This window comes from Ailuropoda melanoleuca, chromosome 12 (genome assembly GCF_002007445.2).
Source record: "Ailuropoda melanoleuca isolate Jingjing chromosome 12, ASM200744v2, whole genome shotgun sequence".
In the NCBI taxonomy this organism is placed as follows: domain Eukaryota; kingdom Metazoa; phylum Chordata; class Mammalia; order Carnivora; family Ursidae; genus Ailuropoda; species Ailuropoda melanoleuca.
The window spans coordinates 62,000,550-62,028,004 of record NC_048229.1 but is presented as its reverse complement, the minus strand read 5'-3'; the positions used below and the strand labels follow the sequence as shown (position 1 = coordinate 62,028,004).

Sequence of the window (27,455 nt, the reverse complement as noted above, 5' to 3'; positions counted from 1 at the left end):
TCACTCTCTCTCTCTCTCTCAAGTAAATAAATAAATCTTAAAGAAAAGAAAAAGACTATGCTCACAGAGCGTGTGTATCCCCCCAGTGAGTCTTGAAGCAAGGGCTGGGGACCTATCTTGCAGTCTAATCTTGCAGGCTGTTGATTACTTAGAAAAGTGTACAAAGCAACCTTTGTGCTACCTGGGGGCCATTCTAGAAAGATCTTCTGGTATGAAGAGAGAAAACTCTGGATGCGGGAGGATAGCGTTTGCAGCAAGAAGATGCTAGAGATACCTTCTAAACCAGGCCAACCTCAGAGATGTTAAGCAACTTGCTCAGGATGTCCAAGACTGGTTGGAGAATCAGAAGCAGGTCCCTGACCTTCTTGTCCCACAGGTTGATCTCTCTCATTTGTTTATCTTTCTTTGTCCTCTCTCTGTTCTCCTTCCTCCCCCTTTCTTTCACTCTTGACCTCCCTCTCTCCTTCCTCCCCTTTCTGTTTCTTTTATCTTAGAAGGGCCTGGTAGATGGAAAAAGGTATGACATAATTTTGGTGGCAAAAGCAGTGAAGAGCGGTAACTAAAATAGAAAGTTCTGGAACTTGGGAAAGTATGAAGGACCACTAAGATTAGCTGACGATTGATTTATGTGCCTAAATAGTTAATATGCTCAAAGAGGTTTTAAAATATGAGGCTTCTGATTAATATTTATAGATCTAAGTGATGAGAAATGACCAGAAAAGAAGCCTGTTGGGTTGACTTAAAGATTCAAAAATCTCCTGAGATGGTACAAGCAGGAAGGGGGAAGGCAGCGGTGCTAGTATGCTCAGAAGAAGCTGGCTTTGGTTGCTAATGCAAGAGCAATCCAAGACAGGAGCTCTGAGAGAGCCTGTGTATGCACTGGAGGCAGGAGGGACTTGGAGGCAATTTCCATGTTCATTGCATTCATCTTGCAGAGGCTGGCCTGATTTGGGTTTACACTGAACTGGTAAATCGAAGAGAGCCCAAAAATCCAGTGCATGAACTAGTAACCTATTTAGAAAATTTATGAAAGAATTGGAGATGTAAAGCTTTTCAATCCAGCCAACAAGGCAGCTGTGAAAAGAAACACAGAGGGAGAGAAGGATGTCTGGAAAAATGGGTGTTTCTCCACCGGGCCTGGGCAGGGCCCACGAGGCTGTGGCCACAACGGAGCCGGCTCACCGGCTGCCCCGAGAGAAGAAACGTTTGTGGTTATAAATCTGCACTCCACAGCTTAGTGTTCCCAGAGATGTCCTCTCCCTGTGGCATGTGAGCAATTTATATATATTTGGCTAAGCTGAATTCTTCTAACTAGAACATAGCACACTGCCTTGGAACTTACTCATTGCTAAACGAATGTTTAAGAGCCTGTCATTAGTTGATAAACATAGATACAGAAGAAGAAACTCATTTTAAGAAACTCTGGCATTCTGGCCTCAAAAAGAATAAATTACAGAATGATTAGTCACTTCAAAAAGGGTTTCTTCATTAAAAAAAAAAAAGGAAAAAAAAGGCTTCACCATGAGTATCTTTGGAAAAACAACAACAACAACCCCAAATCAAAAAAACATAAGAGAACTTTTCAAATTTATATCCTTACAAATACATTTAGTGTATAAATGAGGGCTACTCAACCTAAATATGGACGCAGTGAACTCTGCACTGCTTTTAGCTCATTCATTCATTTATCCATTCATTTGTTCGTTCATTCATTCAATTCAGGCACATCCCATGAGAAAGACAGAGAAGTAACATAGTGTCTTAGTCTCCAAGTAGAAGGAATTGTCACTTCCTGTTTTTTGTAATATTCACTTCATTTTATGAAAATAAAGTGTTTGCTGCAGAAGATTGAGAAAATACAAAAGGAATCACAAGGAAGGAAGAAATACGCCTGAAATCTCCCTACTCAGAAGAATTCACTGTGGGGATGTTTATCCATTTCCTTCCTGTTGTTGCTGGGAGCTGGTGCATGTGGGTGTGAGAGGAGGAGGGGATGGAGACGGTGAACTGAACATAAGCAGGGTGAGAGCTTTGCACATCATGAATTTGGACTTTTCCCTCTGATGGTGGGACAGCTGGATGAATTAACGGCAAAGGAGTGGTGTACTTTGAATGTTTGCAATCTCTTTTCTCCTGCCTCCTATAGGAAAGGGGAGCACTACCTAGTTGGAAGACTGTGTCAAAGGGCATTCAAACCATATTAGCTAATGCCCACAGATCACTTGGTGTCCCTTAGCCAGGCGCTGTGCAAAGTACTTGCCGTGGATTTGCCTTAATCCCCTAACGACGGTTTGGGTGGGGATCCTACTATGTCCCTTTGGCAGATGATCCAGCTACTGATGCTGACGGAAAATCCCATGCAGGAGCTTAGCCAACTAGCTAACATTGGTAGGATTATGATTTGACCCCAAACCATCTGGTGACGGAGACCCACTGCAGTTATCTACTGTTGCATAACCAACTATCCTGAAATTTAGCAGCTGAAAGCAGCCCCCATTTTTCCCCATTACAGTCAGAAATTCAGGCAGGACTTGGCTCGGCTCGGCTGGGTGTTTCTTCTGCTCCTTGTAGCACGGGCTAAGGTCACTTGGTGGTATGTACTTAGTGGCTGGGCTTGTTTGAGGGTGGTCTGAAGTGACTCCATTAACTTACTTGGTGCCTTATCACAGGTGGTTGGGAGGGCGGGTGTAGCCGGGACTATTGACTCGAGAGATTTCATGTGGCCTCTCCTGGATGGCGGTCATCTCGGGTTACCCAGACTACTTACATGGCAGCTCAGTGCTCCCCAAGGTAGTCGCAAGTAGAAACTGCCAATATCTTAAAGCTTGGAAAGTGGCCTGGGCCACTGCTGACATTCTTCTATTGACCGAACAGTCACAGAATCCACCTGGAATCAAGGGGAGGGACATAGACCATCATTCTTCAACACCGTCTGTGGCCATCTCTAATCTCCACACCTCTCAGCGCTTAATCACTGAGGGGACAGTGAGAGCCTGACTTTGAATTGCTTGATTGTCTAGCTGGCTGATTGATTAATCTGTTAATCAAACGCACAGTGGACAACTGTCATGTGGTTGACACCAGGAGAGAATAGCACAACAGACAAGCCTTCCACCCTCAGTCACTTACACTCTAACAAAGGGGGTAATAGTCATGGAGTATCAAACAGGGAGGATCATGGGACATCAGGTGCCAGGAAGGACATGAGCCAGCTGAGGCACGAGAGGGCTTCCTCAGGGAGGCCTTGCTGAAAAAGGGGTGTTTCACATACCACTTGAAAGAGGAATGGAGAGCTCATCCTCTAGAAAGAAGAAACAGCAAGTCCCCAAACTCTGAAGTGGGAAAGGACTTCCTGAACCTATGGAACCAAGAAGAAACTCATATGCCAGGAGGATGGTGGGAAAGGTGGGGTGTGGTCCCAGCAAACAGAGCAGTGGGTGGGAGCCAGATCACCCAAGGCCTCCTAGACCAGAGAAATTTCATTTCATCTTAATGGCAAGCAAAAGCCACTGGGTTTTGGGCAGGGGTGTAGCCTGAGCTAACTAAGCTTACGCTTCCAGTGCATAGCCACTAAGTGCTGTGTGACTTTGAGTTGGACATTAACCTCTCTGGGCCTATTTTCACACTTGTAATAAAGGGGTTGAAATGATTTGTAGTGATCTTTCTAGCTTTCGTGTTTTGACTCTACATGTCCCTTGTTTACATTCACACCTGGGGTTGGCCCCTTCATTCTGCAAGGAAAGAAGCGACCCCTCAGACAGCCTCTGCAGCCCTCCCTTCATGAAGGTACCTGCCTGAGCCCGTCTGTCAACACCAGCCCTGACCAAGACATTTCGTCTTCAATGAGATTAGAGGAAGAGGCAGAGATTAGAAACGGCCGGGCTTGCACATTCCGACGGTTCTTAACTTGATTTCAACTTTTGACCTGTAATGCTTCCCAGCTGTTTTGAAGTCACACATCCCATCTTGATTGGACTCTCCCCCAAAAGTGATCCAAACAGAGGGGGCTACTTAGGGACCCATCGCCCTGCCTGTGTCTCAGGTTTGCGGTTCCCGGCTGAAGGTGGTCACAGCCCCCCCCCCAGCCGTTGGCTTAATGCAGCCCAGCAGAAAGGGCTCACGCTCTTCCCCTTCCACTCTCTGCACATAGAGGCCACCTTTTTAACAATCTGTTTTTACAATGTGGAGAAAGAGGTGGGAGCAGGGGACGAGCCAGAGTCTCTGCCCACCTCCCCCTCCATAATATACCCCAGGTGGCGGGAGTTAACTGGGAAAGCTCGAGGCTCCGATTCCAAAGTACACATTGAAATAAATGAAAACCAACTGGAGTTGAGCTGGGCCGAAGCACGAGAAGAAATTTCATCTTCGAGGTTATTTTTTCTTTTTTTTTTTGTGCAGAATGCTAATCACGGGGTGAACTCAGAAGGAATGTGCTTTCTCAAGATGAATTTCCTAACATGGTAGAAAATGGACAGACTCCAGGAAGCAGCTCTGTCTGTTGCCTGGGGACGGACGTCTGCGTGCTGGCCACGAAGGGTGACCTCTCCATCCATCACTGGGGCTGGAGGCCAGGTGCCTGCGGCCCACATGAGTCGGGGAGGGAGCACGAAGTCCTCAAGTTTCTCCTGATTCTCTAAGACCCAGGAATTCAGAGGCCTGAGTCCCACATTTGGTCGCACTGAAAATAAGCTTTCGGGTGATTTTTTTTGTACATCGGGAGAAAATGCCCCAGGAGCTCACATTTTTTGTTCTGTATGTTTCCTGGCATCTGCCCCACTAAAGCCCATCAACGTAGTTGTGTAAGTTTGTGCAAATCACTTGACAAAGATTTCCTGGACTCCATTCACTGGGCCATTCCCGGACACTTCCTGAGTCACTCCTGGGCACCTGGTCATACCGTTTTTTGAAGACAGCGTTTGTGGAAAGTAATGGAGTCCAAACCTGCAGCCAGAACACACCCCCTTCTCCTTTTGGAAACATTGACAGGTACCAGGTCACCTGGGCTCTCCTACTGAGCCTGGCTCCTAAGGGCCTTCATCAGCTCCTGACTCAGCCAACTTTTCTCATCTTGGTTACCACAAACTCTCTGCTCGCAGTGTCAATTCCAGCCCCTCTGAATCGGTGGCTCTTCCCCAAGTATGATAGACAAGTTCTTTTTTTTTTTTTTTTAAAGATTTTATTGATTTATTTGACAGAGATAGAGACAGTCAGCGAGAGAGGGAACACAAGCCAGGGGGAGTGGGAGAGGAAGAAGCAGGCTCTCAGCAGAGGAGCCTGACGTGGGGCTCGATCCCGGAACGCCGGGATCACTCCCTGAGCCGAAGGCAGACGCTTAACCGCTGTGCCACCCAGGCGCCCCAATAGACAAGTTCTTACTCCCTTTCTTTGCCTACTCTGTTCCCTCTGGCTGTGAGGTTTTCCACATGTGCCCTCAAGTGCCTCACTCCATCAGCTCTCCAAAGTGTGTGCTCCCCAGAAAGCCTTCTCTGCGGCTCCGCGTACAATGGTTTCCACCTCTGCTTTGTTCTCACTTCAGATAGAGGATTAAGCCCATCGGAAGAGGACTTCATTTTGTGTCACATTTTCTCCACCAGACTGTGAACCTTTAGAAGGCGGGGTCCTGGTTCATCTCTGTTTCTCACCATCCTTGCCCAATGCCTGTACCACGTACATGCAAAATAAGCGTTTTCTGATTGGAGTACTTAATAAGTGCAAAACTTGACACAAAGACCCAGTTTACAAATAACAGCAATTTCTACTGAACTCTGAGCCTCTAGGAATGTCTGCATGTCCAGGCGCAGGGCGACACCTTCTGATCTCAGGGTGCAGCGTGGGGCGAGGTTTTATGTTGCCCTAACACACACGCAGACATCTCCGTGACTGCCACCACCAGTCCCTTGCTTCTCCCTGACATTTTCCTCAGCTCTTTCCTGACTCTTGGGCATGCCCAAGGAGCCACATTAAAGGAAGTCTTCACAGGGTGGGGAGTATTAGCCCCGGGGGGCTTATTACACAATGTGCCTTACTACACAAATACCATGGACAAGGTCCCACACCTCAGTCATCTCATTTTCTTATACCTCACGCTGTTTTAGAAAGGACAAAGGAGGGTGTCCTGCTTTACACATGAAGAAATTGAGGCTTAGAGAAGTTGTCATTGGCCCAAGGTCATTCATGTACTGATTATATGTCTAGAAATCTCTCATGAACAACCTGGGACTCTGCCTTGAAGCCTAGACTTCTTCACTGATCCCTGATTACCTTGTGTTCACCCCTCCCACCCCTGCCTCAAGCAAAGTGCCTTATAATAAACAAACATTTAATTCACCTGGCAGGTGCATAGCCATGCATTTCTTGTCGTAATCATCAGGTTCAACTCTATTTGCTATGCCATTGTCTTTTTTATCATGCACTCTAGGATTTCCTAATGCGTCCAAAGCTGCCCTAAGTGTTCATTCATAAGCCAGATTCTACCTGCAAAGGAGGGTCCAGGGGACACAGACGTGTTGGCATCAGACTCTGGTTCTCCAAGGAAAAGCTTCTGCAAGAAGAACTGGAAGTTTCTTGATGCTGTGGGTGTGAGGCAGTCACCATCAAGAGGGAGGCCAAGGATTCAGCCAACATGTGTGGGACTCTTGGGACCTCACACCAGTCATTCCTCTATTCTGTTTCCTGTATTCCTGTGTGGGTGGAGGGAGGTTTATTTTACTTTATTTTATTTTTTTGCTTTGCACTTGGATGTGACCCATCTTGTCAGCCCATTCATCTGTGCCCATGCATACAAATTAATTCTGTGGTAATTTTGATAGAAAATTTGATGAGTTGGCCAGAGAAACTTCAGTTAGAGAAATTAAATTAAAAGTAGTAATTTTAAGAGAGGAGAAAATAAAATGACAGTTTTGATCATTTCAGGCCCAGGGCATTGGTTGGAGATGACACTTCAGTGTTCTAATTCATTTCCTCATTTTAATTCTTTATTTAAATTACCACTGCATCTGGAAGGAGGCTTCCCCCGCCCGCCCTTCTAGTAACTTGCGCGAGCTGGAGGAGGCTTCGCTGCCCGGTTTGTTCACTAGATGGCGCTGCTCAGACTGGCTGTGTGGCCTGGATTCAGCCTGGCTAAGGAAGTCCTCAGTGGACTCCCGTCAAATACCGACTGTCTTCTGTTAATTTCATTTAGGACAAACAGCACGCCCCTAAAAGCATAAGAAGTAGGGGGATTCTTTGATTTGAAGCAGGAGCGATTGCTGGAGAAGTGCCTGCTGCTGGATTAGGAAAGATTCCTAGAGCCCACCAGTACCTTGCAGATCATCTTGTCCATCTGTGGTTTGCAAACTTGTTTGTAGAGTAAAACACTTTCCTCAGCAAAATGCTATGCAGAACCAAATAATAGGCAGTGCAGGAAATAGCAGAGCTCCTGCGGTTGCTTTCTGGAACACTTGGGATTCAAGAACCATCGATCTTGTCTCTTTCTTTCTTCCTTCTGTCCCTCCCTCCCTCCTTCCTTGGTTCTTTCTTTCCTTCTTTTCTCCTTTCCATTTTCCAGAGTTGGAAATGTTGGATGAGAAAAAACAAGATGTTCATGGCAGATCTTGGCCCCAGACCAGTCACTGAATAATCTTTCTGTGGAGCCACTGCCCTGTTTATTTAAATCCCACAAGTTCCCATTAGAGGGGTCTCCAAAGAAAATGGTTCTAAATTCCCTGAGAGAGGATGTTGTGGATGGAGACGTGCATTTGCTGAATCAGTGTGTTGACACTGATCATAAATTCAAACGGGACAAGAGCGACGATGATGAGTGTGTGCATTCTCAGCCAGACCCTGGACAGACTCTCTCACGCCTTTTTTTTATTTTTTTCAGGAGAAAAATCTGAGGTTTGTTTTTCTATCCCTACTTTACTGATGAGGAAAATTAGATTCAGACATGAAACTTTTTGTAGCGAGTATTATATTAGGGTGCAGGTGAAGTTCTTATGACAAAGAGACCCTAAAACACAATGTCTTAAATACAGTGGAATTTGCTTCTTCCTCACATGACAGTCCCAGGAAAGTGGTCCAAGACAGCTGGGTGTGCCTCGGCTCGGTTCATTCAGCCTGTGGCTCCCATCTCTCCATCTGTTGGGGTGATCATCTCCCAAACAGCAGAGGAGCCATATAGCCAGTAAATGATGGGGCCCAGATATGAAGTGAGGCTTGTGTGATTTGAAAGTCTGATGTGAACTGACCCCTGGACAGACCTCCCCCGTTGCTCCCACCCTCAATCACTACGGACCAGATATATAAGAACAAAGTGACGCCATCTTAGGCATCATGCTTTGCTGTGGTGGCCAGCCTCCAAGGTGGCTCCCAGTGATCATGCCCTTGTGTGGTTCCCTCTTGCACCAAATAGGGCTGACCTGTGTGGTCACCAGAATATATGGATTTCACAGAGAGTAACTTTTGAGGAGGCTGAGTCTCCCAAGACATTGAACTCTGTGCTTAGCTCTTTCTTGGATCACTCGCTCCGGGGAAGCCAGCACCATGCTCTGAGGGCACCCAAGCAGCCTTATGGGGAAAGGTCCACATGGCGAGGGGCATTCCACCAGCACCCAGCACCAACCTGCCAGCCACATGAGTGTGCCGCCGGGGAAGCAGATCTTTGGGATTCGGTCTCAGTCAAGTCTTTGGAGTCAAGTAGCCCCAGCCCAGTCGTTGTATAACTTTCTCAGAGTTCTGAGCCGGAATCAGTCAGCAGAGCTGCACCCAAATCCCTGCCTCATGGAAACTATGTGAGATAACAAATGTTGATTTTTATTTTTTGCCACTAAATTTCATGCTAATTTGTTACGCAGCTATAAATAACTAATCCATTAGTATAGGTGCTAGGTTAAGAGGATGCACTTTTTCTGGCCCAAGCTCCAGCCCCCTCCTCAGGAAAGCCGTAATTGATTCCATCAGGGAAATAGCTACTCCTCTTTCCTCTGTGTCATGGTTCCTTTATCCAATCTGTGTCTCTCAAAGCTGAAATACATATTTTTACAAGTCAGTTTCCTTCTCCAGACCCCTCGCTCCTCGGTGACAGTATCTTAAGTTCAGCTTCATCTTCCCTGTGGCCTGACGGTGCCAAATTAAATGTGTATTTAAGTAAATGACTGAAACCTTCTACCTGTCCTTCCACTTGTTTGTTTTATAATATTATGCACATAGTTGCTTCAGATGCAGCCTCTGGAAACATTGTCTCGCCTTTTACGTGAAGCCTCTCAGTTACTTCTTTGTTGTAGTAACAGGCTTTTAAAAATACTCTGTGTAAATAAAAGATAAATCTCCTAAGGGCCAGAGATCATGCTGTTTTAGGAGCTTTTACAAATAGTTGGCACCTCCTTATTCTTGAAAATCAGGCCTGAAATCTCATCAAAACAAATGTCCCCTGGAGATCCCCAGAGCTGAGATTTTTTTTTTTTTAATTGCATTCTCTCTTGTCCCATTTAGAAGAGGAGAGAAGGAGGTCTGTCACGAGCATGCTCAACTCAGGTCCCCCCTGTGCCCCTGGCCTGGGGGCTTCTACTTTCTGATGGACCCACCTGGTACACTTCCAAAGCCACCTCATTTCCAATCATGCATCCAGCCTTGTGGGTAACCTTTTGCAAATGCACCCAAGATGTCTCATCTAAATTTCCTTCCACTGCACTTAGTTTAGAACCACTTCAGAGGGAAATTGGAATGCATTCTGCGTCCTTTTTAAACCTATATATTGTTCTCAGTCTTCAGACTCTAGGAAGTTTGGGCAATTTGTCTAAGTTACATGGAATTGAATTTTGGTTCAACAAAGGGAGAAGTTGAAATGTTTTCAGGTGTGATTGTGGCTTAACCCTATTTTGTGATGGACCTTGTTGTTCCCTTGTTGAGGACGCAGTAGACACAATTCCTCATGTGCAGCCACAGTCCCGTCCTGACTCAGTCTTCGGTCAGAGACTTGAGTCCGGACTGATCTATACCCTTCCTCCTCCAAGAGCTGCCTTTTCATATTAAATAGCATTAAGGAGCACGTTTCCTTTTCTCCTTGTTTTTCATGGTGACCTTAATTAACTCACATGGGACTGTGATTAAGATCATGTTTATGAAACAGTCCTGCATCAATGCATCATTAGAGAGAGGGATGGTAAATTTTATCCCCCATAACTTCCCCCCACCCCAAACACTCCGCACAGTGCCTCCCAAATGGGAGGTATTCATATCTCAATTATAAACATTTTCCGTGCTTACCCAGATTGAATACTCTATCGATCCATAGCATTGATTGCATAACGTTGTATTCTTTTTTTTTTTTTAAGGAAAAATCAACTACATTAATTCCAGGATCAGTTGTAAGTGCATCCAGATTTTTAAGACATAATGAAAATGGAAAAAAAAATTATCATATGCTTAAGAATGCTTGATAAGTTTCTTGAAAGGTAAAAGCTCTTGATTCCTAGAGGTGATCAAGCAGAAATGTGAATGGAGGTTAATGGACTAGAAAAAGGGCTCTAAAGGCCTGTCAATATGCCTGTTTCCAACACAAGACAGAAAGATCTTTGAGGAAAAGGATGATGTCATGTCCACTGCTGGGTCCCTAGCACCTGGGTCGCTGCCTAGCACCCAGAGTCACCTGATGATTGTTTGTTGAATGAATCAAATACTGGAGATCAGAGGACCTCCGCGATCTCTTCCAAGTCCTACCCATGCCCCCATTATCTGTCCACCTTACAAGGCTGTCACAAGCATCGAAGGAGATTATGCATCTAGAAAGGTTTGGTACAAGTGAAGTTCTCAGCAAACAGATGTCTGCTTCTTCGGCTCCTCTTTGCGCTCCCCCTCCTTCCATGTTCTTTGCCTACTCAGGATTCTTCAGCAGAAATTAAACTTTGCAGACAAATTCCCCAGGGCCTTCCCGAAGACATGCTCTTTCTGGGAGAAAATGAGTTTATTGACTTCTCAGCCTCAGGAGGGCATGAGGTACAGCTCTCAGTACAGGGGTCTGGGGTCTGCACTGGGGCTGGTGGAGGCCCCGCTCCATCTGGCTGGGCGGGGGGCAGCAGCTGGCACCACTGGAGGCTCCTTGTCCATCCAGGCCATGCTTCAAGGCGGGGCGAGGGCGGGCTTTCCCTTCCACACGGAGGCTATGTCACCTGCCCTCTGAATGAAGTCCAGGCTCCTGAGTATGTCACTCCAGGCCTAGTTCTTTGGCCTAAGTTGTACTTTTCTCTTTGTCCTCACACTGTATCTATCACTTGCCTGGACTGTAAGAGGTGCTCAATTTATTCACATGGGAAATGTGAAGAAAGAATTGTTCTCTTACTTGTCCATTTTGTCACTGAAGGGTGCTTCAACCAGGGGCACTATGGTTTGAAGTCTAGCTCCAGCCTTGTCTGAGCCCCCACCTTGTGCTCTCTCCCTCTCTGCCCTTGATCATTATCTTCCAGCTGGAATGGCCTCCATTCACATACTCCATCATCACTTCCAGGCTGATGTGGCTCACAGCCTGCCAGCTCCTTCCTGCAGCCCCGCGTATTTGCCTTTCTGTAGTGAAAACTTCAGTGAGCTTTGGGCTGCCATAAATGCATCCAGGTGGGGATGAGCCTTGTATGCCACGCTGGAGGTGAGGGTCATGTTCCCAAAACACAGTAGAAGCCCAGGAAGAATTCAAAGCAGGGGTTGACAATATCAGGCTTTGGTGTTCCATCACTCAGGCAGCGTTGTGGGGGAGGATTCTGCCAGGGAGAGAGGAGAGGCGGTGAGATCATCGAGGAGTAGAATCAGGTTTGGATCTGTTGGCACTCAAAGCCATCCCTTCTCTGTCTTCTTATCTCTGCTCCCTTGCTTCAGAGGGAAGTGGAATATTATGTTTCTTTCTTCCTTCCCCTCCTCCTTCTCCATTCCCTCTCTCCCTGTTTCCCTCTCTTTTTTCTATATACACCTGCCATGGACTCCAGTGGGGTCACCTCATCCCGTTGCCCCTGAAACCGAAGCAAGGCCACAGCTTCTTGCTGCTATGAATCTCTGCCTGTTTGGGCTCTCAGCTCTACCAATACTGGTATAGCCAAATTCCTGCCTTGGGTTCCTTCTGTTTAAATACTTAGGGAGGTTTCTGTTTTTCTCTTTGGATCCTGAGATAGCAGTCTATTGAAGTCATACATACAGAATAGAGGAAGGCCTAAATAAGAGTAGCTGGCAGAGAGGAGAACGTTTGGAGATCTCCTTAATTAAAATCCTACCTAGACTTGTAATGCCTTGTCTTCTTGACCTAAAGAGTATCCTTTGCCATTAGGATATTCCACCATTTGGAATTCTGTCCCCCAGATCTCACATACCATTGGTCACTACTTAGCCTGTAGAGAATGATGCTTAGGCACAAATGCTTTACTTTGTCACCAGTTTTCATGTTTCCATGGAAGGAGATAGACAAAGAGACAAAAGATGAAAATGGAATTGAGAAGAGAGACAGAGCATTGACCTGCAAGTGAATAGACCAAGCATTTTTCTTCATTTATTTACTTTGGCTAGGTGTCTGACTATCTGTGTGATCTTGGGTGGGTCACTTTCCTTCTGTGGGACTTACTTTCTCCATCTTAAAGAATCTGATCCTCATGTACCTTCCAGGCATGGCCCAAATTCACCAAACTGTCTACTGTTCTGGGAGCTAATCATGGGACCCATCCCATGGACTTGATGAGTTCTCACACTCTCAGTGATTGATCCATGATATTAAAGCCTGCATAAATGCTAATACCCTTGTTTCCCTTTGAAAAGCTATGAGAGTACAGATGGATTTTCCAGGCCCCATCTGAGCTTTGCACCCAGCAAATCAAATATCACACATTTAAATGTCCTTGGCACTCAGTGTAGACAGAAGCCTTAGCCAGACATTGCAGGGAAGGTTGGTTCATTCACCACCAAGTAGTTCAAAGTCAGACCCTCTGTTTTTGAAATGAACCAACTTGCCTCTCACTGTCTGTTTTGCAGGACCTGGAATGATACACACTCTTATTTCCATTTGCAACCTAATCTCTTCCCAGAAATATGTACAAGAAACCAGGAAAGAAATGTCATCCTTTGGCTGGTTACCCTAAGATACCACGAGCTACCTTCTTTTTATTTTCTTATTTTTTTCTAAATTTTAAATTATCATAATTTTTTAGAAATATCTTCATTTAAATGTATTTCTTGGTTTGGGAGAATGGAAAAGTGCACTTCTTCCCAGGCTGACACTAAGGTCCACAGTGGAGATGGTGTCTCCTTTTTAATCAAGCAAAATCTCACTGGGACCTTAGTGGCACCCTTGATATGTAAATTTTATGGACGCGTTTGTTTAGATGTTTATGGAAACTTACCAGTCCATAAAATCAATGTGTACTCTGTGGCAGACACGTTGCTTATGTTTGGGTCTTCTGAGATTTGAGTTATGTGGCCCTTTCCATTGAGGATCTCAAATCTGATGGGAGAAACAGAGCTGTGAATAATATACGCTATCATATTGGTGAATTTACGGTATTGGATACCTCTGTGACTCTTGCAAGTCTTACTCATCATCCGAAGCCAAAGAGTAGCCATTAGTGGCCAATTATTGAATTGCAGGTATAGAACCACGGAGTGAGATCTTAGGCTTTCAGACTAGATATTAGATCTTAACTTCCCAAATCTTGGCAAAAAGAGTTATTCCACTCATTTTTCCACTGTGGGAGTTTTGTTTGAAACAGAATTTCCTGCTATTTTTGAAAATTTGACCTGTCGATTTGAAGATAGGTCTCAAAAGTCTTAAAAATGGACCTTGTCCCAACACTAGGAAGCTATAGATGCACTCAAAATGTGAATCGTATGTTCATTGCAGTGTTATTTGCAGTAGCAACAGGAGAAAAATATCACCTAATTATAAAGCGTGAATTCAATTATAGTAAGTGATATGATAGAATGCCATGCATTGGTGGTATATCATAAGTGGTATATGAAAGGACTTCATGGCCAGGAAAGAAACTTATGATATATAATTTGATAAAATAGGAGATAATGAAATTCAGTGAGGCAGTGAGACTAAATTCAGATACTTGTGTGTTTGTGTATGCTCTGCAGTGCTAGATAGAGGCACACAGAATGAAAAAAATGTAGAAGGTATGCATATACTGGTATGCAAATCACACTGGTCCTTTCTGGGTAGAGCTATGTCAGACGACACTTATTTTATTTTTGCCTGTGTGCTGCAATGTACATGGATTGCTTTTAAAATCAGAAGCTATTTTAAAAACAATGGGACTGGCTTCAGGATATGATGCAGCAATGACAATTGGTGTGGGCTAGTTGGCAGAGCTCTTGGAGAGATTTTGAGGCTCTAGGTTTCAGTAAGTCCTTCCAGAATGAATTCCAACTTTGGCATCACTTTGGGCCATTTGAAAATGGACATTTCCAGCACATCTGTGTATGTAAGGCTGAGAGTAGTTGTAATAAAAAGATCTCCTTGGATGACATGGGACAGTTGGTTGGGTTGGACAGACAGACTATGGAGAGTCTTAACCAGATGGAGTTCGTGGGACGGGGGCTCATGTCAGTGCTTCCATCTGCTTCAAGTCCTTCTCAAGGCACTGCTGTCACAACAGGGGGGTAATTAGAATAACTCTGAAGCAAGACGACCAAGAAGCCGCTCGGACACAGCCTTCAGACTTCAATACTAAGTCAGGGTCATGGGTATGGGGTGTCTTTCCACCTCCCTGATTCATGGCGGGAGTTGTCCACTGGAGGCCCAGACTGGAGGTACTTACTCCCTGAGCCTAGCCAGGGATATGCTGCATGCATCTCAAAACAGTGTCCCAGGAGCCACGTTCTGGAGGGAAAAATTGGAGAATTCCTCTGCGGATAACTAAAACAACAAATTACCTGTTGTCTGGGGTTCTTTGTGGCTCATAGTATGCATAGTTGATGTAGTCTCCTTGGCTCCCTTCCACCATGCTTATTCCTTCTACCCATTCCCCTTTTTTAATGACCAGTATGGAGGAAGGAGTGGCTCATCCGACTGAGCACAGGAGAGCCACTGAGACAAGTTTTTCTGTTGGGTGTGGTGACAACCGGTCTGTTAAAGCTCATCATTCCTGTAACCATTCTTTCTCTTCACATCCTCCGCAAGTCCGGGTGGGGCCGATCCTCGCGGCTGGTTTTCTTCTTCCCTTTCCACTTTCCCCGAGTATGCAGCTGGCCGGGTCATGGGACCAGAGCACCTGTTTTTGCCTCACTACCAGCTCACTGTGCCACATGGAGCAAGTCTGCCTTCCTCTGTGGCCTGCAGTTTTCTCATCTATGAACTGGAGGGATAGGCTTGGTAGGTTTCTCCACACGTTGACATTTTGGGCTGGATAATTCTTCGTCGTTGGGGTGGGGAGGGGCTGCCTGTGCATTGTAGGATGTTAGCAGTATCCCTGGCCAGTAACACTGCCCCCTCCACTTACAACAACCCAGAATGCCCCCAGAGGGGCAAGATTGCCCCCCTCCCCCATTTGAAAACCACTGCATTTCCCTTATGACTTCCTAGGTGCCCTTACACCTTCTGTTTTGCAGTATTGGAAAGTAGGATGTAATTTCCAGATACACATGGGCAGGTTTCTCTAGAAACGCCACAATTTAAAACTCTTGCCCTAGCACACAGCCGCGTGGAAAGGTCTGGCTCACCTCCAGGGGACTTCAGATACCCTGCAAGGGTGGGTTTTCCTCATAGGCATCTTTAGAGCGGCCCCTGAGAATCAAAGCTGGGAGCTAGCCACTGCCAGGGGAGCCAGGGAGCCAAGCCTTGCTCTGCTTCCCGGCCCTTGAGAGCACACGGGGATTTGGGGCCTGGCTCAGAGCCCACAGAGGGGAGAGGCTGGTGTGGAGGCGCGACCAAGGCAGCAGTGAGAGAATGCAGGAGTGGGGTCAGGCATTTCCTTAGCTTCATTGGAAACAGATGCCTAGCAGAGGTGGGGGCCCGGGCTCTGCTTCAGGCAAGCATGCTTGGCAGTGTCTCCTCCCCATATCCCTCAACCTCCGCTCTCTCCCTCCCCGCCCCCGCAGGCACCACCAGATGATTCTTTAGAAGAAGGGCTCTGGTTTTAAGGGAAGCTAAGATTGTGTGACATAGGAACAAAATCTGTTTCCATGAGAACATGAGCATGTGTGAGAGGACCAAATACATATGATCATAGATCATTGTGATTAAAGAACATCAGAGTAATAAGGTCCTTTTTGGTCTGAGTTCAACATCTCCATCTGAGGTCTGAAATCCAGAGTAGAGTCCAGGAATCTAGGTCGGTTAATTCCCCCGGTCTTTACCCATAAACACCCAAACCTGAAGTCCTCTTTTAAGATATAAACTCATTAAGATATAATTGAGTACACCTGCCATCTCCAGCCTGTGCCTATGGCAGACATTACTAATTGATCACAGAACTCTTTCCTGCTGGGCCTTATCAGAGACCACATACTTGCCAATGATTTGGTCTGTCAGGGTCTTTGTAGAGATACAGTTGGCCCTTGAGCAGCATGGGTTTGAACTACTCAGGTCCACTTATATGAGCATTTTTTCCCCATAAATACAGCATAGTATTGCAAATGTATTTTCTCTTCCTCACGATTTTCTTAACGTTTTCTTTTCTCTGGCTTACTTCGTTGTAAGAATACAGTATATAAGACATAGACAAAATATGTGTCAGTGAACTTTTATGTTATCGGGAATGCTTCTGGTCAACAGTAGGCTACTAGTAGTTAAGTTTTGGAGAGTCAAAAATTATACACTGATTTTTGACTGCAGGAGGGGTCCGTGCCCCTAGCTCAGTGTTGTTCAAAGGTCAGCTATACATGGAAGTGAAAACCTAAGGATATGTGTTCATTTGAGATCATCTTTTGAGAAAGAGTCAAAGGAAGTATGTCAGGAGTATATGCTATTCCAGGGATTCAAACTTTAATGTGTGCATGAATGACCTGGAGAGGCCTGAGATTTCTGCAGGTCTCACGAGCCTCCAGGAGATGCTGGGATGCGGGTGGTCCACGGACCACACATTGAATAGCATGTTGTTCAGCCAAATGGTTATTTTACCATTTGGGAAACTATGATTTCAAGAGGCTGAGGGAAGGAGTCAGGGCTGCTTCACCATCAACATGACAAGTTGCTTGGTGCAAGAATTAACCTTTTGCTCATCCTCTGGATCTCTACTGACTTATGCCCCTCTCTCTACCCCTGCACCCACCTTGCATCTACCAACCTGATTAACCTGAGTCATCTCAGAACTGCTATCCATTGAAAATCTGGTGTGTTCAGACCCCGACCACAAGAAAGAACGGTTTTTCTTCACATTTCTGATCCTTCTAGAACATTCTTTAAGATCCTGTGGGAAGTCACACCCTGCTGAGAATTGAACCTTAACGTAGAACAGTTGAGTGGGTGAATGGTCACTCAAGGTCTACTTCCTTTGAGGAAACCTCATTGATTTACGGAAATCCTACTGTTGGGGGGAAAACTAATCAGACCTTATGTGGCCAGTCGTGGCTTAAGAGAAGGGGGTGGGGCTTCATTTTTTTGGTAAATAACCTCCGAGTTGAGAGAAAGTTTTTAAAATCCAGCCTGAATAACAGGAAGGGGAAGAGTAGTGAGGAGGGGGCTTTTTCTTTCTCTTTAGTCAGTAATTGAGACATCTCACCTTACTCTGGTATAATTATATTGTCAAATGGAAGATGCGTCAAGTAATTAGCAACATAATTAGTCAAGCTTTTCTGCTCCCCATGTCCTCACTGAAAACAATCCTCGTATCCAGTGCCCTTTGCAGCACGGGACAATCCTCAACACGCTCTTCCTTTTCTTTTAACGAACAAAGAGAGAAAAGGACAACGTATGCAGGGTCTTTCAGGGCTGCCTCAGAGAGCCTGCTTATTGGGTTTTGGTGAACAAATAAAAACTGGATTTGAGGAAAGAGAAAGTTAAGCAGTACATAATGTGGGTTTGGTCAGGTGGCTGCTGCCGTTGTGGTTGTTATTGGTAATAATAGTATGATTTCGTAGAGCTTGGTAGTTCTTTTCTCAGTTTACAAACTCACTCTCAGACGATCTTTTCATCAAACACAAACCCTTGGAAATTTCAGCCGATTTTGCAGAGGTTGTAAAGAAGTCTCTTGATGTCCCAGACCCTCCCTGCCCAGAAAACCGGAGATGTGAAGGAGGTCAAATAGGCTCTGGTCTCCATCAGAGAGGAATCTGGGTTTTGTCCATCAGACACCCTTGACATATGGTGGGCATCCAGTAAATGGCGACTCCATGAGTGGGAACTGGTATCAGACCATATCAACTGCGGATACGATGGGGCAAGGTACCATTTACTGTGCACTTGGCCAAGAGCTTTGTTAAGACCTTTATACACATTAGCTCATTGAATTCTTGTAGCCTTCCAACAAGGTATTGTGAAGAAAGCTGAGGCTCAGTGAGGGTGTGTGGCTGGTAAATTTGGACCATGTATTCTACCTGAAATCTCATTGACCCTGAAGTCCATGGTGTAATTATTATCCCAGCACACCAGAAGGATGAACACCTACAGGACCTACAGTAGGGCACTCCAACCCTCTTCCCCTTGCTAGATTCCTCTCTCCTACTCCAGGACTCACTGGTGCTCTTGGATATCAGTCTTGATGTGGCTTTCTGACTATCTGGGCTGTGGGGCCTGTGGGATTTGTGGGGAGATGGGGGCCTGCCATACTGTCTAGTTGAGGCACATGTATTTAGATTGACTCTAAGCTCTACGTAACCTGAGGCAAATTACTTCCTCTTTCCGAGTTTCTGATTTTCAGTCTGTTAAATGGGAATGAATATACAGATGGGCATGGACTGATGGGCGGTGGAAAGAATGGAGGCATCGATGGACTGATTAATTCAGAAAAATAATTAATAGGAAGGTGATAGGTGAGCGAGTAGGATGTGTTGGCATTAACATGACTAAATGGGTAAGAGAGAGATTTCCTTTCAAGGGGTTGAGATGCTACGTCCTTGGACTCAGGAGTGAAAAGCAGCTGAGACACAAGGTCAGAACCCAGCTGGGGCTTTTTTGTTAATTTTGTCTCAGGTCAAACTTTGCCAGGTTTGTGCCAAGGAGCACAAGTCAGATGCTGCATAAAATCAGGATTCCCTGCTCAAAGGTCTTTAGGAAATTTAACCTGCTCTCGGAGATTCACATAGACAAGAGCATATGAAAACCTTCAAGAAGTCTTACAGAAACCTGTTTCATTATCATTATTACCGTTTAAAATCCAGTGCTTCTGAAAACTTTGCTCACAGAGCCTATGTTTCACATGGGGTGTGAAACTTATATATGATGGCTCAGATGACAGAGCACTTCGATGTTCCATCCACTTCCATGGTCATCAAGAATCACACACCTGCTTGGGAGGCATTCTCCCAAAGGATCCGGTGATAGAAGCAGGGCTGGTATTACTAGCTCCCATTTCACAGGTGCATGGATGGGACTCAGGCAGTGAGCTGTCTCAGTTCATACAGCTTACAGTGGACAAGTTGGACTCCAGTCTAGGTCGGCCAGTGCCAAGCCAGTTCCCTTAGAACCACATAGACTCCCACTGTGCAGCCACAGAGGCCTTTGGTGTCTGGTTGGTTATCTCTCGATGCCAGATCTGTAGAACGCGGTCTGAGCGGACGCATGCACTTCCCTTTGTGCGATGTGGAAATCCTGAGTGCACTTTACAGCCCGACAAGCAGCTCTCCAGCGAAGGATAATGGAGCAGGAGAGAATGATCGCACTAACGAAGGCAATAATTACACTATCCAGGACTTGTAGAGCACTTTGCCGTTTTATGAGCCCTTTCACGCGTGGCATCCTTTTTGATCATCACAGCAACCCAATGCATAAGCTGGGCTGGCAATTTTTCCTCATCTCACAAGGAAGAAAACTGTGGTGCAGAGAGGTTAAGGGGAGAGCAAAAACTCACACTGGATGTCAGTGACAAGCCAGTGATCCAACACCACCTCCTCTCTTCTGACTATTTCTAACATTTGGATTGACATCCAGGAGAGAACATGGTAGAAACAAAGCTTTCTCTTGCTGATCTGCTCTTCCTTCCCTCCTTCCCACTCTGTTCTTCCCTCCTTCCTTCCTTCAACATGAAAATTTCAAAATACAGAAATACTCAAAGAGAACAATCACCCATCATCCCACCCTCCAGAGATAACCACTGTGTATTTGCTTCTAGTAATTGTTTTATGCACATTTCCTCTTATTAAATTTTCTCGAAAGCATAATTTTAAATGTCTGCAAAGAATTGCATTTTAGTTTATATAACCCATCTTCTGTTGTTGGAAATGTAGAATGTTTTCACATTTTCTGTAATTTAAATAATGTGCTAAACATCATTACACATAAATCTCTGTACATTGTAAAAAAATATTGTCCTTGAGATAAATTTCTTGAAATTTTAGAGTCAAAGGGTTTCCCGATATTTAGTACTTTTGCTAGATATTTCAAACTGCCATCTAGAAAATTTTACCAGTTCCACAGCTCCATGAGCAACTGTTTTCCAACACTTGGTATTATAATTCTTTTTGACCTTTTAAAAATTCATAGGCATTGTTTTAACTTCCTAGAAATCTTTATATCTTAAGGAAACTAACATTTATGTTGCAAATATTTTTCCCTGGGTTGAAATCACCATGATTTGAACACTGTGAGCCATGCTTTTAATTGATGAGGGCAACTACAGGGGAACAGACTTCAGCCCAGGGTTAAGAAGAAACTTTTAATGATGAAGGAGAAAAGGGATTGGTGGCTTTGTGACAATCCCATCTCACAGAGAGGTAAATCAGGACTCAGAGAGGTAGAATAACTTGCCACAGGTCACACAGCAAGATGATTTCTCATTTCTGAGAAATGAGATTTGAACCGAAGTCTGCCTGTCTCCAACTTCTGTGTTCTTCCTGCTGTGTGGCATCTTGGCATCCCAGAGGGGGTGACGATCAAAGCTATGTTGCAGATATAAACCGTTCGCAGTCCACAGAAAACATCAGACAAGGAAAGAGGAGGAGAATGGAGAAAACTAATAAGAGACTGAGGTCAGAGTCCTCAAAAAAATACATTTAGAGAAGTGAAGGCAAAGGTGCTCATTCATAAAAGGGGGGGGGTGACATGGCCAAAAATGACTTTCCTCATCCCCAGCTCCCCTGACCTCTTCAGGACCCAGCCTTGGGTACTTCTAAAGCCCGACTCTTGGCTTTCTCTGGGCTAAACTCTAAGATGCTTTCTCTTAAGAAGACAGACACGGCGTCACCTTTTGAGCACTCCCATTTCTGCTATTTCAGATTCTCTCTCTCTCATTTCTATTTCTTTTTATTTATTTTTCTTAAACTGCTGAGCTTGATAAATTAGGGCTATTAAGAGACTCTTTGTTATTCTGTCCTGGGTTACTATTTTAAGGGCTAAAAACACTCATAAATATATGGATGCTCCGACTGTAAATGGATACGTTTTAGCCAGTGAAAAATTCATTTTCTCTAATACACGTTTTTAAAGTGTCCTGCTGAAATTCTGCGCAATATCTCACCATGATCTTTCACTGTTCCTCCCATTTTTATCCGATAAAAGCAGATCCATCATCAATGCGGTGCCTTTTTTCTGCACCATAAATAACAGCTGGGGAAGGGGAGCATCTCCCACAACACGGCAGCCCTGGATTTTTAACCAGTTTTAGAATTTATTGTTAAGCCTTCTTGGGATGGAAGCCAAAAGTCCTTGCATGCCCATCAGTTACCTCACGGCCTTCCTGGTTTTGGACCAAGGCACTCCAAAGCCCAAGCACGGAGAAATCTGCATCTGATTTTACCCTTACTTTCTGGACGGAAGATGGGATATAGTAGGTTGTTATACGTCCCGGCTCTTCTGGGTCAGTCCCCGTTTATGCTTCTGGTCTTGGTGAAATGACCGAGAATGACCTCTTTCACTCTCAGCAGTGCCCTGGTTTCGATGATAAATTATATGGTCACTATAGATGTAGGCTTAGAAACACAGTGGCCCATATTGCCTCTCATTTTTTTTTTTTCCCATTCCCCATCAGATGTTCATTCTGTGTATTAAAACTCCTTCCCCATCCATCAACCCCTCATCACTGTTAGGAGACTTAGAGTCACGGGGAACATCTCTGGTCTGGAAAAAGTGAAGAAAGAAACGTGGTATTTGTTCCCATCACGTGCAAGGCTCTATCTGGAGGCTTTTCAGAAAGGTCATGCTTTCATTGTGAGGTCAACCCCACGAAGTGCTAGAATTCATCAGACTCAAGACGCACATGGTTCTCATTCATTAATACCTCAGAGTTGGGCTGCGCCTTCTAATGGATGTCACCTTATCCCTGCTGTTGCTCAGGTCGCCTCATGACACACTCAGTGCTGTCTTGGCACGGACCAGCAACCGAACTCCCAGAAGGGGTGTCAGCAGCTTGGAAGAAAATCCTAGAAGCGGGGAGCATTTTTTTTAGTCCCCAGGAATCACATGTTTGTGGAAAAGGGGTGGCAGGTTTGCCAAATCAGAGGTAGTTAGCAGTACTCTGAAAGCAGACATCAATAGGAGGCCAGCGCCCATCACTGCAAAGCTAGATTGAACATTCAGCAAATGTGTTTCTTGTTTCTTTTAAGGATTCTTTGAAGAAATGCTGCATCACCAATAATCTTGATGACACGGAGGGCAATTCTGTTTGGAAAAGTACCTATCTGATGATTTTGAAATGCAAAGTGACTCTGCATGTGAACAAGGTTTAGGAACACTTTCACCCATTTAATTCACTCACAATTTTTCCTTTTTCTGTAGACCCAAGTGATAAAATCTATGGCAATTCAATCTCGAAGAACCTGTAAACTAACTATAAAATAAAAATTTCAAGAGATTAAAAACATCAGGTCTGAGTTATTTGGAAGTATCCTTTCTTTGTGATCTATAAGACAACAGGCATCCTACCACTGACAGCGTCTAATGCTGATTAACTACAGTGGGTACAAGTAAGCCCATTTCACAGGTGAGCCTAGAAGGATAATGTGGTTTGCTTGACGTAAAATCACGCAGTTAGACCGTGGCGGAGTCAGGTTGGAGTAACTCAAAAATAGATTTAAATAATAGTCACAGAGTTGTGACAAATTGACCGTGTCTGTTGAAACACGTTTGGTCCCTGCCTTCATGGGGCTTCCTGTCCTGGGAGGAGAGGGCAAGTGGGAGACAAAGAGGCAGGTGATTGCAATGCATCCCGAAGGCTCTGATGGTAGCAGGAGATCAGCCGGAAGCTGAGGTTCTGGGGCGGCATTCAACAGCAAGGATCTGCCGCAGCACGGCCTGGAGAGAGAGAAGGAACTGTTGCTAAGACAGGTGTTAAGAGGCAGACGAATAGCGAGCCGCACAGCAGGACAGCAAGTCCCACACCTGCTGATTCCGCCCACGCCCTCCCCCTGAGGCACCCGCCTGCCTTCTGGCGTCGGTGGTGCTGGTTGTTTTAGGCGGTAGCCCGCGGTGGACATCAGCTGTCCTGCGGAGAAACGTTTCCCTGTGTACTGATGCTTTGGACCCTGTTTCTGTCGTTTTTACAGAAGTAGGGGGTAGGCATGAAAAACTCCAATTTTAAGGTGAAAAGAAACCACGTTCAAAGTGCCAACTTGTGGTGTCCAACATCACATGGGTAGTGAGTTACCTCTGAACCCTGATGGATTTACTCAAAGACTTTGTGGGGGGCCTGGGTGGCACAGTGGGTTTGGTGTCCCATTCTGGGTTTCAGCTCAGGTCCTGATCTCAGGGTCTTGACATGAGACCCGGGTCAGGCTCCGTGCTTGGGGGGGGCAGGGGGCGGGGCGTCTGCTTGAGATGCTCTCTCCCACTCCCCTGTGCACGCAGGTGCGCGCGCTCTCTCTCTCAAATCTTTAAAAACAAACCAAAAAGCAAAGCGACGGTGTGTGCCACTACATCAAATAGCATCACGTACTTCTAGGATGAGAGGAGACTCAGGCTCCCATTATTCATGCCTTCCTAGCACCGGCCTGGGGACCGGGGACCAGACAGCTGGGGCAGAGCTAGGACCTGGGCCATCGGGGAGCAGCCCACTCCCCTCTCGCACTACCTTCCTTCCTTTCGCCAGCATGTATTCAAGGCTCGCCCAAGCAGAGCAAAGCACAGCTTTAAAGCAATTACTTGGTGATGATCAGGAGAGGCTAGGGGTTCTGTTTGCTTATTTGTGTGAACCCAAAATGCCTGCTTTCTTAATTAAGCCTTAACTGTGGGTTTTGCCTCAAGCTTTTCATTTTTCCCTCGTTAACAGGTTTCAGCTTTCCTCCCTCACTGCAGGCCCTGGGCTTTGCCCAGTGGCTTTCTCTTCCTCCTAAGAAGCATCTGCTCCTGCCCCACCATGGAGGATACCTCCCTTTTTATCCCCACTCCCCAGCTGGTTTTAACTTCATAATTACAGCCATGAGCAATACATAATCCTCGGTGAGTCAGGAGCAAGGGAAGTAAGGGATTCTCCCCCTGGAGCGCATGCCTCCCTTTCGTCTCCCACCCAGAGCGCATCTCCAGGTGCCTGCAAGGGGACGGCCTTCCCTGAGCCACGGTCTCAGCGGGCCGCTCCTGGTCGGCTCTCCTGGCCCGCTGACCTTGTGCTTTCTGCTTCTAAATCTCCAGGGACTGGCAAAGCATCCCGTACACAGCAGATGCTTGACAAATGCCTCTTGCACAAATGAGCACATGAAAGAACGAATGAACAAATAAGCTGGATCTGGTATTCAGGTGAGTGCAAGGGTCTGGGGCGGGGACTTATCAACTGTCTTCTCACATAAGGTTAGCAATGGCTTTTCTCACATGGAGATGTTTGATGGCCACGTAGCAGCTCATTATATTTTTGTTGGAATATTTACCCAACCACCTCGCGCTAGCCATAATTTATGCACCACTTCCTTCACAGTCTTGAGAGAGTCATTTAACCCTGCTTGCTGGGACTACTTTAAAAATTCGGTTCTGTCCTTAGCTTACCTCTCACAGCTAATTGGCACTTCTTAGTTGTCCCAGGTGACTTTATTTGTTCACTCACTCACTCATTCACTCAACTCCTGAGCTCCCTGCTGGAGAGACAGTGCTGAGGTAGCCAAGCACGGATCCTAGCCTCCTGGAGCCTAGTACAGTAGTAGGGGTGGGGGGGGGAGCCAGCAGCTAGGCACACTGTGATGGGGGGGGGTTCCTACGGAAACAGAGTGGAGGCACCTAAAATGGACGTCTCATCGGAAATGGCTTTCCAGAGCAAGGGGCCCCTGAGCTGGAGGATGCATGATGCAGGTTAGTCAACGGAAGGGAGAGAAAATATCTGGGTTATCTGTTAAACTGCATAACTGTCTGCCCCAAAACCTAGTGGCTTGACGCAGCCATCATGTCACTCTGTCTCCCTGTTCTGGGAGTCTGAAGTTTGGAGAAGTTTTGGGGATTTTTCTCCCTGAGGTGCTGAGGTATTTGCGGGATTCTTCTCTGTGTGGTGCTCGGGTCATTTCATAACCTTCAGCTGGAAGGTAGTCTGGTCTGGTGGGTCTAAGAGGATTTTCCTCACATGCCTAGTGCCTTGGTGGGGCCAGCTGGGGGCCAGCCTCTCTCTAAAGTCTCAAGGACTCTCCAGGTGTCCCTCTTGGGGCCCCCCTTGCAAGGCAGTCGGGCTTCTTATATGCACCTCAGGGCTCCAAGAGCGCGGAGGTGGCAGCCGCCAGTCTCGTAAAGTCGGGGGCCACAAGCTGGCAGGGTGTCACCTTCTCAGAGCCCCATTGCTCAAGGCAGGCACAAGGGCTCCGCAGACACAGCGGGAGAGCACAGAACCCCCCCCCCCTTGCTGAGGAAGAAGCGTCAGAGCACCTGGGACCATCTTGAATCTGTCTTGGAGAGTTGGAAAGCAGCTTCCAGGCCGAGGGGGCCTGACCAAGCAGGGAAGTGCACACAAGCCTCTCGCTGGGCCTGAGAACACTGGAGCCGTGGTTGCGGACGGGGCTCATGTACAGGCAGAAGTCCGGCACAGCACCTTGTTGCTGCGTGTCCCCGAATCCGGACTTGATCTTGGGACAGTGCGAAGGCACTGAAGGATTGAGAGCAGAGTGTGACATCAGATGGAGAAAAATCTCTTTGGTGGTTGACTGGTAACATGGGGAAAAATTTGCAGAGGGTCTGGCTGGAGCCACAGACGCTGGCATGAAGGTCTGAAATAACTCCGGTGAGAGGTGTTGAGGCCTCCAAATAGGTGAGGGGTGGCAGGGCAGCCAGACAGCTGAGGGGCGGGCACAGGGGGTGCAGATGCACAGGAGGACCTGTCCCTTGGCCACCGTGCTCCCGCCTGTCCCACTCCCCTCCCCTGTGGGCCTGACAACCCCGTGCTTCACCACCACGCAGTGTGGACGCCGGCCCTGTGCACACTCAGGTGCACGAACAGCTGTGTCTCCATCCCAGCGTTTCCAGCAAGTGCCAGTCCGCTTCTCTTTGGTGAAAAATGGGGACAATAATACTACACGTGACAGATGTTTAACTGTCTCCGAAGCTGTGACCTCAATAGCAGCTGGGAGGAAATGATAAAGTGGTGACAAGGACGGAAATCAGATTTCTGTTGAAGAAGTTGATAAAACATTTCATTTCTCTAAACGAAGAGTTTGAGATTGCGGATTGATTTGAAGTCTCCAGGGGCCCATTTTGGAGTCCTCAAGTCCAGAACTGGGAGGCTTGAGGGTTTCCTTGTCCCCAGCTTGTCCCCTATATTCCTGAGCGGTAAGTGAAGAGACTCGCAGAACCTTGAGTTTATAGCATGTGTGCTTGGATTTGAAACCCTCCACTCCCCTCCACTCCGCAGCGGAGCCAGTCACCCTTCTGAGCTTCAGCCTATTTTTAAAATGAGCCTAAGTAATCTCCAGGCCCTACAGCTGGCATGAGCATCAAGAGCTAATGCAGGTGAACACCTGACAAGTGCTGCCTAATTGACCCTCAGGAACATTCTGCATGTTCAGTTAGGTCCAAGCCAGTTGAACCGTGAGGGAATGGGACTCCTGGTGGAGAAACAGCTTCTCCAAGATCCTCTCCAAGATGTTCTGTCACAGTGACATGACTGAGACTCTGTCTGGCTCTCTAATGACTACTCGGTGGGTACCACTTGGAAGCAGTTGTGAACTCATTTCAGTAACTTACTTGAAAATGGTTAGAGCAAGAATGTGTGGTAGTGAGCTCCCCACCATCAGTATGTTCAAGCAGAGGATGGAGTCACATGGTCAGAATCCTAGTTGGAAGAACTTTGGACTCTTGCGTGGGATCAGAACAGAGGACTTCTAAGGTATAGCATGGCTCTGAGAGTCTACGGAGCCGTAAAGTGTTTCAGGAACAAATACTGAAATAACCACCAGGGGTTATTATAGTTATTTGTGGCCAACCTTTCAACTTCCACTTGGTGGCATAGTGGCAGGAG

The 27,455-nt window shown here is 46.2% G+C and overlaps 1 long non-coding RNA gene across 19 annotated transcripts in view; it reads left to right on the top strand.

The window, feature by feature from the left end:
• The window catches only part of LOC105237265, a 493,381-nt gene that overhangs the window by 365,188 nt on the left and 100,738 nt on the right, over positions 1–27,455 (top strand). For 16 of the 19 annotated variants that reach the window (XR_004618904.1, XR_004618910.1, XR_004618911.1 and 13 more), the window contains one exon: positions 24,662–24,766. The exons of the other annotated variants lie outside the window; for them this stretch is intronic. This is a non-coding gene — a long non-coding RNA (uncharacterized LOC105237265). The remainder of the gene's footprint in view (positions 1–24,661; positions 24,767–27,455) is intronic. 19 annotated transcript variants of the gene reach the window in all.